The sequence below is a fragment of the Pan troglodytes genome, chromosome 4 (assembly GCF_028858775.2).
Source record: "Pan troglodytes isolate AG18354 chromosome 4, NHGRI_mPanTro3-v2.0_pri, whole genome shotgun sequence".
NCBI lineage: Eukaryota > Metazoa > Chordata > Mammalia > Primates > Hominidae > Pan > Pan troglodytes.
In genome coordinates, this window is record NC_072402.2 from 170,244,001 (window position 1) to 170,255,565 (window position 11,565).

The window sequence follows — 11,565 nt, forward strand, 5'->3', positions numbered from 1 at the left end:
GCCACCCACAAGCAGGCCACCAAGGGGGAGCTCTGCCTGGCTGCCCTACGCCACACCGCCCCCACTCACCTCCATCCTCACCTGCTGCCAAGTGAGGCTGGGGTACAGTGCCCGACTCTGAGCAGCACAGTGTTACCAGTGCTCTTGGCACAGCTTGGCTGGCATCCAGATGCCTGCCTGGAGAATAAGAGGCCAGCCCTCCTCTCTCCTGGTGTGGGCAGCAGCCTGCTGGCTGGACCCCTGCTTTCAGGGCTTCCTCTCAGATGCCCCATCCCTAGAGCCCCCAGTGATCCTCCCAATCCACACCTTGTCATTCTCCCACCTGACCCTTCTAGTAACTGCCTGGGAGCCCACAGACTCACAGCCATGTCATAGGGGCATGACAGCCAAAGCCCCCTGGGACCTGGCCTGCCTGGCTCTCCGGCTTCCTACCTGTACATGCCCTGCCTCCCATATGACATGCCAGCAACACTGACCTGCTTAGCTTCTTGTACACCCATGCCGTTCTAGCCTCAAGCCTTTATTTTTGTTGTGCCTTCTGCCTACTCCTCAGACACCTAGAATGGCCTTTCCACTTCCCTGTCCCTGCGTCCACCAACCCTTGCTTCTCTGTAAGACTTGGCATTGGTACCCCCTATGGAAGGGGGGTCCTGTCATCCTCCAGGAAGCCTCCAAGGCCTTTCATGGTGCTTCCCTATCATCCCCCACTGTGCTGTCTGCTGCGTCACCGTCTTCTAGGGACGCCCATCTCCCCAGCTGCTCCTGGAGAGCAGGGGCTCTGTCTGCATCATCTGATTCCCTGGTGCCCAGGGCAGGGTGCAGAGCACAGTTGGGTCCTAAGGTATTTTAACCCTAATCTTCTGCAAGGGGACAGCAAACACATCCTCTGCCTGGATGCGGGGTTTGGAGGGATTTTCTTTTAGGCACGGAAGTGGTGAGACACTTCCTTTGCCAAGCTCTCACTGGGTTGCCTTGAAGCCTGGGAATTTGTCTCAGGCCCTCTTGGAAGGTCTATGTAGTTTTGGGGGGTTTCTATTTTGGTAGTGATAGGATAAATAGATTCAAGGTTTAGAGATGCAGCCGTTCCGAAGAGGCCACAAGATAGCTAAACCTGGAGATTTGCATGCTGAGGCCATACCCATAAGGTCCAGGCTTGCTGATGAGGTCAGAGAAAACCAGTGCAGCCTCAGAAAGGGTGCTCAGAGTAGCTGAACCTCTCGACTTATATTTCTTGGGGTTTTTCTGTTTGTTTGTTGTTGTTGTTGTTTGAGGCAGGGTCTGGCTCTGTTACCCAGGCTGGAGTGCAGTGGTGCGATCTCGGCTCACTGCAACCTCTGCCTCCCGGGCTCAAGCCATCCTTCCACCTCAGCCTCCCTTGTAGCTGGGATTATAGATGCACGCCACCATGCCCAGCTAACTTTTGTATTTTTTGTAGAGATGGGGTTTGACCATGTTGTCCAGGCTGGTCTCAAATTCCTGAGTTCAAGCAGTCTGCCCATCTCGGCCTCCCAGAGTGCTGGGATTACAGGCATGAGCCACCTTGCCTGGCTCCAATTTGTATTTCGCAAACACCATGATGGGAATTCCTGGTTCCTAACAACTTTTCTTAAAGTCTCTCTTTCCTCTTCCATCTGTTGCCTCCATACCTGCAGAGCCTCTAGGTCCATCCCCTCCCCTGTTCTTCCAAATCTGCATCATCAACACCCCCAAAGAACTGAGGATAGTAGATCCTTCCTAGGAGGGAAGGGGAAGAACCTGACTGCCCCTTTCAGTGCAGGGCCCAGACAACAGATGGGACAAGGAACTCCAGTCTCCCAAGGAGGGGTTAACGTGGCGACTATTTGGAAAGGTGCCAAAAACCACAGAGACCACCCTAGGCCTGAAAGGGAAGAGAGGAGGGAGCAACTGACCCAAACCTAGAGGTTGCTGGAAACCAAGGAAATAAAAGATTGACCTCTCTCCTCCCTCCTTCCCTCCAGCCTCCAGCACTGCCCACTGGGCAACCCGACTGGAAGCTAAAAGGGAGAACAGTGTGGCATTGAGCAGGGTGGGGAGGGACAGGGGGTCTGGAGACACAAAGACAAGACATCCAAGCCAGATGGTCTTTAGTGGCTGGGGAAGGGAAAGGCTGGGACACTCAGACTGTCACTTTTGCTTGGCACAAGTGATGAAGGACAAACAAACACAACAAAACAGTTTTTGATAATAATAATTTTTTTTATAAGAATGTATTCCCTTCTTAAAAAAGGAAGAGTAGCCAAGTCCAAGGACATGCCTCGGAAAGTTCTGGAAGATTATACCATGTGTCAGGCAGCTGATAGGAACCCAAAGGGGGGTTTTTGGAGCAAGCACAAGCCACCTACCTAGCACCAAAGAAATCCATTAACTGATGAGATGCTGCCTAATTTTCTTTCACTGACATATCCCAAGCTAAGGTCCCAACCTCCAGATTAGCAAAACGAAATGAAAATGATTAATGCAATCTACTGCAATTGTTTTCAAGCTTAATATTCTGCCTAGAACCCATTCAGGGAAATGTGCTATAATTGCATTTTAAACCACGAAGTGAAAGAAAGGGGCTGGGGCCAGACAGCCGGAGTGTGGGAGGAGAAGCTCCATCCCGGCGACCAACTAGAGGCCAAGAAGGAGACCTGAGGGTGCAAGGGCTTTGGGGGAGATTTTCAACAAGTGAGGTTAATGAAGGTAGGTGGGAGAGGGAGCCTGGGGAAGGGTCTCACCCTAGAAGCCCTTGTAAGCACTTCCAAAGGAACTGGAGGGACTGGGGAGAAACAGAGACTTTCTTACCCGGCATGCAATAGGAACTTAAACCCAGTTCCAATGAGCAAATGAAATTAGGCAACAAAACTGATCAAATTTTTATTTCTCAAAATGTATTGTTCAAACTACTAGTCCCATGAGATGCCTTTGGTGATCAAATATCTTGGGGAAGAACCACATGTAAGTCACAGAGCTCATTAAGCCATTGAAGGTGCAGAGTGAAAATACATTGAACCAGACACCACAGTGTCCACATATAGAACCAGGGCCCTTGGCATGGATGGCTACTAACATCCAGCGGCATCGCTCTGAGCAGAACTTCTGGGTGGTGCTCTCGGATTAAACTAGTGAGGAGGAGGCTCCCTGCGGAGGAGAGAGGACCAGGGCTGGGGTTGTTTTTTCCCCATGACCAAACACCAATAAAATGTATCTTTTTTTTTTCTTGGAAGGGTGAGATGGTCACAGGTGCCCCAAATAAGGCTATGTCCAACTCTCCCTCTTCATCTGCCAGGGACAAGTCCAAGATACTTGAAGTTCATTCATTCATTCAGCAAACATTTGCTGAGCACCTACTGTGTGCCAGGAACTGTTCTAGGCACTGAGTGCATCAAGGCACAAGACAAAAAAAATCGCAGCCACGGAGGAGCTGACGTTCCAGGAGAGTGCCATGTCCCCTCCTTCTCCCACAGCCCTGGAGTGTTCTGTGACACCCCTAAACCCATCCTGCCGCCATTGCTGATTGGGCCGGGGAGGGACACCTGATCCAGGGAGACCCAATCCAGACACTGGGCCAGGCCAATTCATTTCAGAGCTCAGACCTTGGAGCCCAGCAACCTGGGTTCAAACCCCAACTTCCTTACCCATTAGCTAGGTGATCCTGGGCAAATTAACCCCTCCTAGCTTCTGTGTCCTTGTTTATTATCTTCATAAGTAAGGATGACAATACAACTTGCCTTGTGAGGTTATTTTGAGAATTACATGAGAAAACTCACATAAAGACCTTGGACCAGTGGCTGGCACATCACTGGGGCTCCACAAGTTTGCTATCGGGTCGTGATGGTCATTCTTGCTCCCACAGAGGAAGAGACTAGATTAGTTGGCTGGGCCTGGGGGACCTGTAAGGTTTGGGAAGGAAGACTGCCATTTGAGGACAGCCATTTGGGGACCCTCATGAGCAAACAGAGGGAGCTGATCTCCAAAGCAAATCAGAAAAAATGGTGATGACGAAGAGAGGTGGGCCAAGGAGGGACAGAGTGAGCATCCCCTTTGCGTCTGACAGTTTGCTTCTTGCTTTGTGTCTGATGGTTCTTCCTCTTGAGGCTTGGTGGTTCCCCTTGGGTTCCATGACCTTTCCCAGTCTCCCACTAATTTCAGTTATTTTGACTGGGTTTTCTGTTCCTTAGAGGCAAGTAGCCCCTGACCAAGTCAAGGTGTCCCGAAAACCCTGCTCAAGAGTGTGACCTAATCAGGAAAAAGAAAAGTTGTTTACAGCGAGCCCAAGCTGGAGAACAAACAGGCTTCCTCTGCCAGGGCTTCCCCTCACTACGTGGGGCTCGGCATCGCACCTCCCAGCTCCTGGAGGAGGAAAAGGAAGGAGGCATTTGGAAAGTAGGAGAAAGGCCAACAAGTGGGACCCAGAAGCTCTCCCCACCCAACACTGCCAGGACAGAGGGAAGACGTCCAAAGCTCATTAGCAAGTCCCAAGAGCCATTTCCTGTGATTCTTCAAGGCTGACTGGGTCACTCAGAGGAGCAGAAGACATCTGCTGTTTCTTCCCCTGCTGCAGATAGAGTCCCTGTCCAGCTAAGAAGGATAGGCCTGGAAACATTCCAGAAAAGCCCTCCCTCTGTTCCCTCTTCCTGGAAGGAGAGCCAGGGACACTGTGCTCTCCACAGCCCCCCTGAATGACATTTCCACTCTGCTGGGAGGCCTGGGCAGTGCTGAGATTAGAGAAGGTGGGAGGGCAGGCAGGCCCCCGGGGCAGAGGTTGAGCATGTGGGATTGCTGGGGGAGAAGGCAGCAAGAGGGGCTGGAGGTGGGGAGTTGACAGGCAAGCCCCAAAATGGCTTGGAATAGATAGTGGCCTTGAATGCTGTGTCGAGGAATGGGGGAGCCGCCAAAGGTCTTTAGGAGGGCATGGCAGGGTCTAACCTGAGTTTTAGGTAGATTGCTTTGGAAGCAGCATAAAGATCTGATCAATGACAAGGTGTGGCTTGGTCACAAAGAATAAGAAGCTGGGTATGCGGCCGAGGGCATGGCATCATCACACAGGGACCCTGACAAAGTTGATGGGGATAGAGCTGTTGACCTAGAGTCCTTCAGGTCCTTGCCTGCTTCCCCCATGGCAGCCACAGAGCTGAGGGCTGGGCCTGTGCGTGAAGCCCAGCTGTGCTTCCAGCCTCTCTAGGGAGCTCCTTCATGACAGGCAGCTTTGGGCTAGAGTGAGAGATCCGTGGGGAGACAGGACAGAGACAAGACAATGTCACATGCTGCAGGCATATTTATTCACTCAACAAACACTCACTACGCATATGCGCCGAGTCCTGAGCAGACACTTCCAGCCCTCCAGGGAGCACTCTTGATCGGGGCACTCTCCTCTTCCTCCTCCTCTTTTTCTTTTTTAAACCCTTGGCCCTTTCTAGTACATAAGTAAGGCTTACTCTTTATATTAATTTCCTGTGGCTGCCACAACAAATTATAAAAGCTGGGTGGCCTAGAGCAGGAATTAATTCTCTCGCCATTCTAGAGAACCTGGAAGTGTGAAATCAAGGAGTCAGCAGGGCTGTGCTCCTTCTGAAAGCCCCAGGAGAGAATCCTTCCTCCCCGCCCTCTTAGCTGTTAGTGTTGCTGACAAACCTTGGCATCCTTGGCTTGGTGACACATTGCTCCAATCTCTGCCTCCATGGTCACACAGCGTTCTCCCTGTGTGTCCCTGTGTCTCTCCTCTTCTTACAAGGAGACCAGTCATATTGGATTATGGCCCACCCTAATCAAGTATGATTTCCATCTTAATGTGATTACATGGGAAAAGATGACAATTTCCAAGTGGGATCACATTCACACGTATCAGAGGTTAGGACTTCCACCTGGCTTTTGAGCACACAATTCTACCCACAACAACTTGGGTAGGAAATCCTAGGGAATTTGTAGGCAAAAACAGAGATAAACAAAAGAAAAAAGAGATAAAAATAAAATTGTTAAAAAGTTACATTACCCAGAGATAACAACTCTAACCTTTTGGGATGTCTCCTAAATGTTCTTCCCTCTCTACAAAAATATGTCATTATTTATGCAAAAATTCAGTCATCCTGTGCACACCATTGGGATCTGCTTATTTCACCCGATGAAATACAATGTATGTTCTAATTGTTTTTCAAGCCTGGATTAGATCTTCCCTATTAAAATTGAGATGCACTACCTATGTGTCCTTCTTGATGCAGAAAATACGACTGATATCGTCTTAGCCTTGCTCACTTCCTTTCTTGTTAATGTCAATCTCATCACTTCCCTATAGGTCAATATTTTGGTCCTGCTTTACAGGTGAAGATATAGATTCAGAGGGGTTAAGTACCTTGTCCCAGGTCACGAAGCCAATAAACATCACACTGGAGATCTGCACCCAGGGCCGTCAAAGGATAGAGTTGCTTCTTTGTGTTATTATTTGAAACCACCTCCTTCGATGGAGCTGCTTGTTGGGTATTATTCTATCAGGGATGCTATTAAGATTCACCTTGCAGGTCTTGATGGATGTGAATGAAGGAGAATTTGCAGGTGAAAAGGCAGGTGGAGGAGGTGTCATGCAAGGGCACAAAAGTAGGAACCAGCTCGCCCTGAGAAGGAAAACGTGAGCTGTTTGCTATAGCAAACAGTGAGGCAGGGCGAGGCGGGAGGGGTCAGCTGGGTCCTGCGAGGAATCTGGGCGTTAGCCAGACAGCGATTGGAGCCCCTGGCACTGTCAGCAGGGAGAAAGCTTGCGTTTTGGAGAGTTCATTCCGGCTGCAGGGTGGAGGATGGCTGGGAGAGGTTGACCAGGGCAGAGAGATTGGGGAGCCAGGGGGCGAGTAAGGGTGGGGGCTGGGGATGGGGTGGGGTGCGGCTTGACCAGTTGTATGAGGAAGAGCGAGGCTGGGGAGGGCGGAGTAAGATCTGAGGTCCAGCAGCTGCTCTCTGGTCTCCAGAGGAAGCTGAGGTGTGGGCCTTGCCCTGGGTGGCTCCACTTCAGCCCTGCTGGCCAGATCGACGGCCCTCGTTCTCTTTCTTAGCAGGAGACCTCCTAGTTGGCATCAAGTTAAGCCTCAGGCCTCACTGGTTGGAAGCCCTGGCTCCACACCACAGAAGGCACAGAGATAAGTGGTGTGGCAGATGTACTGGAAACATGGGATTAAACACTTAGGGACTGACGGAAAGCTGCCCTCTGGAGGGTAGGGGATGGGGCCCAGGCCCTGCCTTCTGCGCAGGAAGGCTGGGTGGTGGGCGCTGGAGGAAACAAGTCCCCTCTGGGGAGTGGAAGCAGGCTCACCCCTCTGTTTCTGGGGAGTGGAAGCAGGCTCACCCCTCTGTTTCTGGGGAGTAGAAGCAGGTTCACCCCTCTCTTTGCCCCCCCGGCAACACACACGCAGTGGACCTAGCCCAAACTTCCACCATCCGTCCCTCGGGCAAAAAGATGTGCTTGTTTCCTCCATCCCTTGCCACCCAGCCTTCCTGAGCAGGAGGCAGGGCCTGGACCCCATCTCCCACCCTCTGGAGGCAGCTTGATGCACACATCAGTGGTGTAGTCCACTCTCAGGAGGTGGAACTCGGGTCCTCTGTGTTGGCCCTGGAAGTTTGGGCAGAGAATTCTGGGCTCCTGAAGGTCTGGAGGAAAGTCAGAAGTGGGGAGAAGGAGGGTTCTGGGCTCTGGGTCTCTGGCTTGGGCAGCTGAATAGACATAGGTGCTGCTCCCGGGTTTTGGAATCCCAGAAAAGGGAAGAGGCAGCTGGGATGGGGGTGATGAATTTAGAGCGAGCAGGTTGCCCTGAGGGGCTTGTGGTCAAGGAGGCTGAATGGGGGAGCTCACCAGTCCAGGCTTAGCTACAGACCGAGGAGGGCCTCAGCTGCTGACCCCCAGCACCCCAGAGAGATGAAGGATTCCTTCCAAACTCCTGGGCCAGTTGTTCCTCCCTCCCAGGTGCCAACTATAGTTACGGAGCTCGAATCATGGGGGATGGTCAGCCCTGTCTCCTCTGGTCCCTCCCTTCCCTGGCCTGCTCTATGGAAGGTCTCTGGGGTTCTGAGCCCTCCAAGAAGAGGAAAAGACAAGATGTCTCAACTCTAAGGTCAGAGCACTTTTCTAAGGAGTATCTGGATGTGGAAGAGTAGGCAAAGACATGAAAATATTAAACCTGGATAGGCCAAAGCATAAAGAGCTCTGGAATAGATAGGAAGGAAGCTGCCATTGATGGACTGACTGACTGATTGACTGATTGATTGATTGATTGTAGTAAAATGCATATAACATAAAAATTGCCCTCTCAACTGTGTTAAAGTGTACAGTTCAGTGGCATTAAAGACATGCACAATGTCATACAATGCCCACTATCCAGTTCCAGAACTTTTCATCACCCCAAGTGGAAACCCCATAAGCTACCATTGATTCGGGAGAAACTATGCACTGTGCTGCCTTCTTCACTCCCATTAGCTCAGCTAACCCTCCTCATAGCTTTGAGAGGAGTCTGTTTCGCAGATGAGGAGAATGAAGCTCAGGAAAGAACAATACGTTGCTCAAAGCCACGCAGGTGGTACACGCCCAGGACAGGATTTGTGTCCAGGTTTGTCCAACTCCAGAGCCCATTATGTCTGATGGGGGCAGTTGGAGGATGCTGAGACTGGGGTAAAACCCACCCAGCTGCTGCTGCTGTCCACTGGGGTACAGCTGGGCTGATCTCTACCCACACCCCAGAAGATGGTAGAGGACCTAGCAAGGCATTCTGCGATGCAGAGGAACTGTCTAGATGAACCAGGGACTCAGGCTGGAGATGGGGCTTAGCTGGGGGAGCAAGGGAGTGGGGCACAGTGCCAGGGCTTGTGACCTATTGAGGGCAACCCCAGTTAGGGGCTGGCAGTAGGGACCAGGGTCCTATCCCTAGGGAAGAGCGCTGATCCCAGCCGTGCAGTGGACAGCCGGCGTCAGAGAGGTCCTCCATGCCAGGCAAGGGGCTGCCAGGAGCACCAGCTGGAGGTGGGGCCTGACTCCAGATCCCAAACCCTTCCCAGCAGGGGTCTGAGTCCAAGCAGGAAGTGCTCGTGGCCCTCAAATCTGTGTCTCCCGTGGACTCCAAAAAACTCAAGATTTCATTGGTGTGAAGGCCTCAGATACACCCGTGCAGCAGGAAGTCAGAAAAGCTTTCACCTTTTCTCTTCTCTTTCTTCTACGTGTGTGCATGCAAATACACTCAGATGTAAAAATGGAATCTTATTATACATCCAGTTTTGCCACCTGTCTTTTTTTTTCTACTCAAAAATGTCACGGGAATCTTCCCAAGCTATTTAGACATCATGCGGTTTCAAGGCGACACAGCAGTCCATTGCACGGCTGCCTCCTAGTTTATCTGACCCAAGGTTCTTACTTGGCAGCATCTGGAGACATTTTTGATTGTCACAACTTGAGGGGCGGGGTGCTACTGGCATCTAGTGGGTAGAGGTCAGAGATGTTGCTAAACATCCTACAATTGACAGGACAGCTCCCTCTAATGAAGAATTACCTGGTCCCAAATGTCAATGGTGCTGATCTAACCAATGTCCCACTAATTAGCATTTAGACCTTATCCAGTGGCCAAATTGTTTGATTATTACAATGTCGCCATTAACATCTTTTTGACACACAGTCCATCCTCATTTTTCATAGATTCCTTTTGGCAAATGTGCCTACTTGCTTAAATTTATTTGTAACCCCAAAAGCAATATTTGCTGCACTTTGACAGTCGTTCTCAGATACGCACAGAGCAGTCAAAAGCTTGCCTCACCCAATGGGCACTTCCCAGACGAGGTGGAGCGGGGCCAGGCTCTGCCTTCCTGTGTCAGCTCTCGCACTGGAAATTAGCGTCCTTTTGCAGTGTATTTAGTGCCACCATTTTTTGTGCTTTTTGTTGGTGATGTCACTGTTAAAATGGCCCCAAGCACAGAGCTGACGTGCTGTCTAGTGACCCTAGGCACAAGAAGGCTGCGATGAGCCTTATGGAGGAAAGACATGTTAGAGAAGCTTCATTCAGGTTTGAGTGATGGCCATGAGTTCAACGTGAATGAATCTGCAATATACACTAAATAAGGTGTCTTTGAACAGAAACACACATACAACGAGGTGATGTATTGATCATTTGACAAGTGTGTTGTGACCAGAGGCTGAAAGGACCCTAACCCTGTATTTCCCCTGGGAGCAGTGCCTTGATGTTTGCTAATTCGGTGTTCCCAGCAACTTTAAAGAACATGACTGGCACAAATAATGAGAACTGATGGTACACCATGATTGTTTTACATGTTGTATACCCTGGAAGTGTGGTGGCTGCCTCACAGGGTGAGGTCCTTTTGAGTGTTGATACTTAGGATCAAACTAACATGCAGCAACAATGCTGTCAGTTACACTCTCACCAATGGGATATGAGAGTCTCAGTTCCCTGCACTCTTCCCAGCATGAAGTAGGGTTGATTTTTTGCATCTTTTTCAGCTATTAAAATTTTTTCGTTTTTTCCAACTATTGACAATTTCTTGAACTCCAAGGGAATGTGCATGGAAAGAAATAGTCTTACAATTTTGTACATTGCCCAACGTCTAATTTCTCATTTCCCATAATTAATACTCCTCAAAAAATTTAACATTCTAATAATTAAGCTGCTGAGTTCTTAAAACTTATGAATTTAATAAATTAGATGTTCCCAAGCATTTAAGCTTTGATTACAAACTTAACCAAATAAACTCTTCACACATCTATTATTTCAAATTCTCATAAGTGCTTTAAATATCTTGAAAAGTAGACAATTATATAACGATAAAGCTGACAAGAACACTTTCACCATAACTGGTGATAGCAGGACCAACACCACGGATTTCAACTTGTCTTTTTATTACTTCTATTCTTACTTTCATTTACTATCTCTTGTTATTTCTAGTTTCTTCCTGGGGCTAGGATTTTATTTACCCAACCAAAGAATTGAAGTTTACTTCCCAGGCTGCCTGAGCCTGCAGATACCAGCCAATGGTAGATGACTCAGGAGCCTGGTTTGTGAGACCTGGGTGCATCTTTCACCCATTATGTTGCTGGGCACACCCCTTTTTAGGACTTCCTATGCATTCTATCTGTTGCATTAGGCCCAGTGCAGTGGCTCATGCCTGTAATCCAAATGCTTTGGGAGGCCAAGGTGGGAGGATCACTTGAGCCCAGGAGTTCAAGGCCAGCTTGAGAAACATGGCGAGACCTCATCTCTACAAAAAATAAAAAATAATTAGCTGGTTGTGATGCACATACCTGTGATCCCAGCTACTTGGGAGGCTGAGGTAAGAGGATTGCTTGAGCCCAGGAGGTTGAAGCTACAGTGAGCCATGATCGTGTCACTACATGCCAGCCTGGGTGACAGAGCAAGATCTTCTCTCAATAAATAAATAAATAAATAAATAAGGCCCCTGTTATTGCCCCCAACCAAACGGATTCATTTAGATTTGTTCACAGCCTTGATCTTTTCCTTGAAAGGACACTTGTTCATTCACATCCCTTGCTGCTGAATGACTTGACATGAGCATTCTTTGCAATCCTTTGCT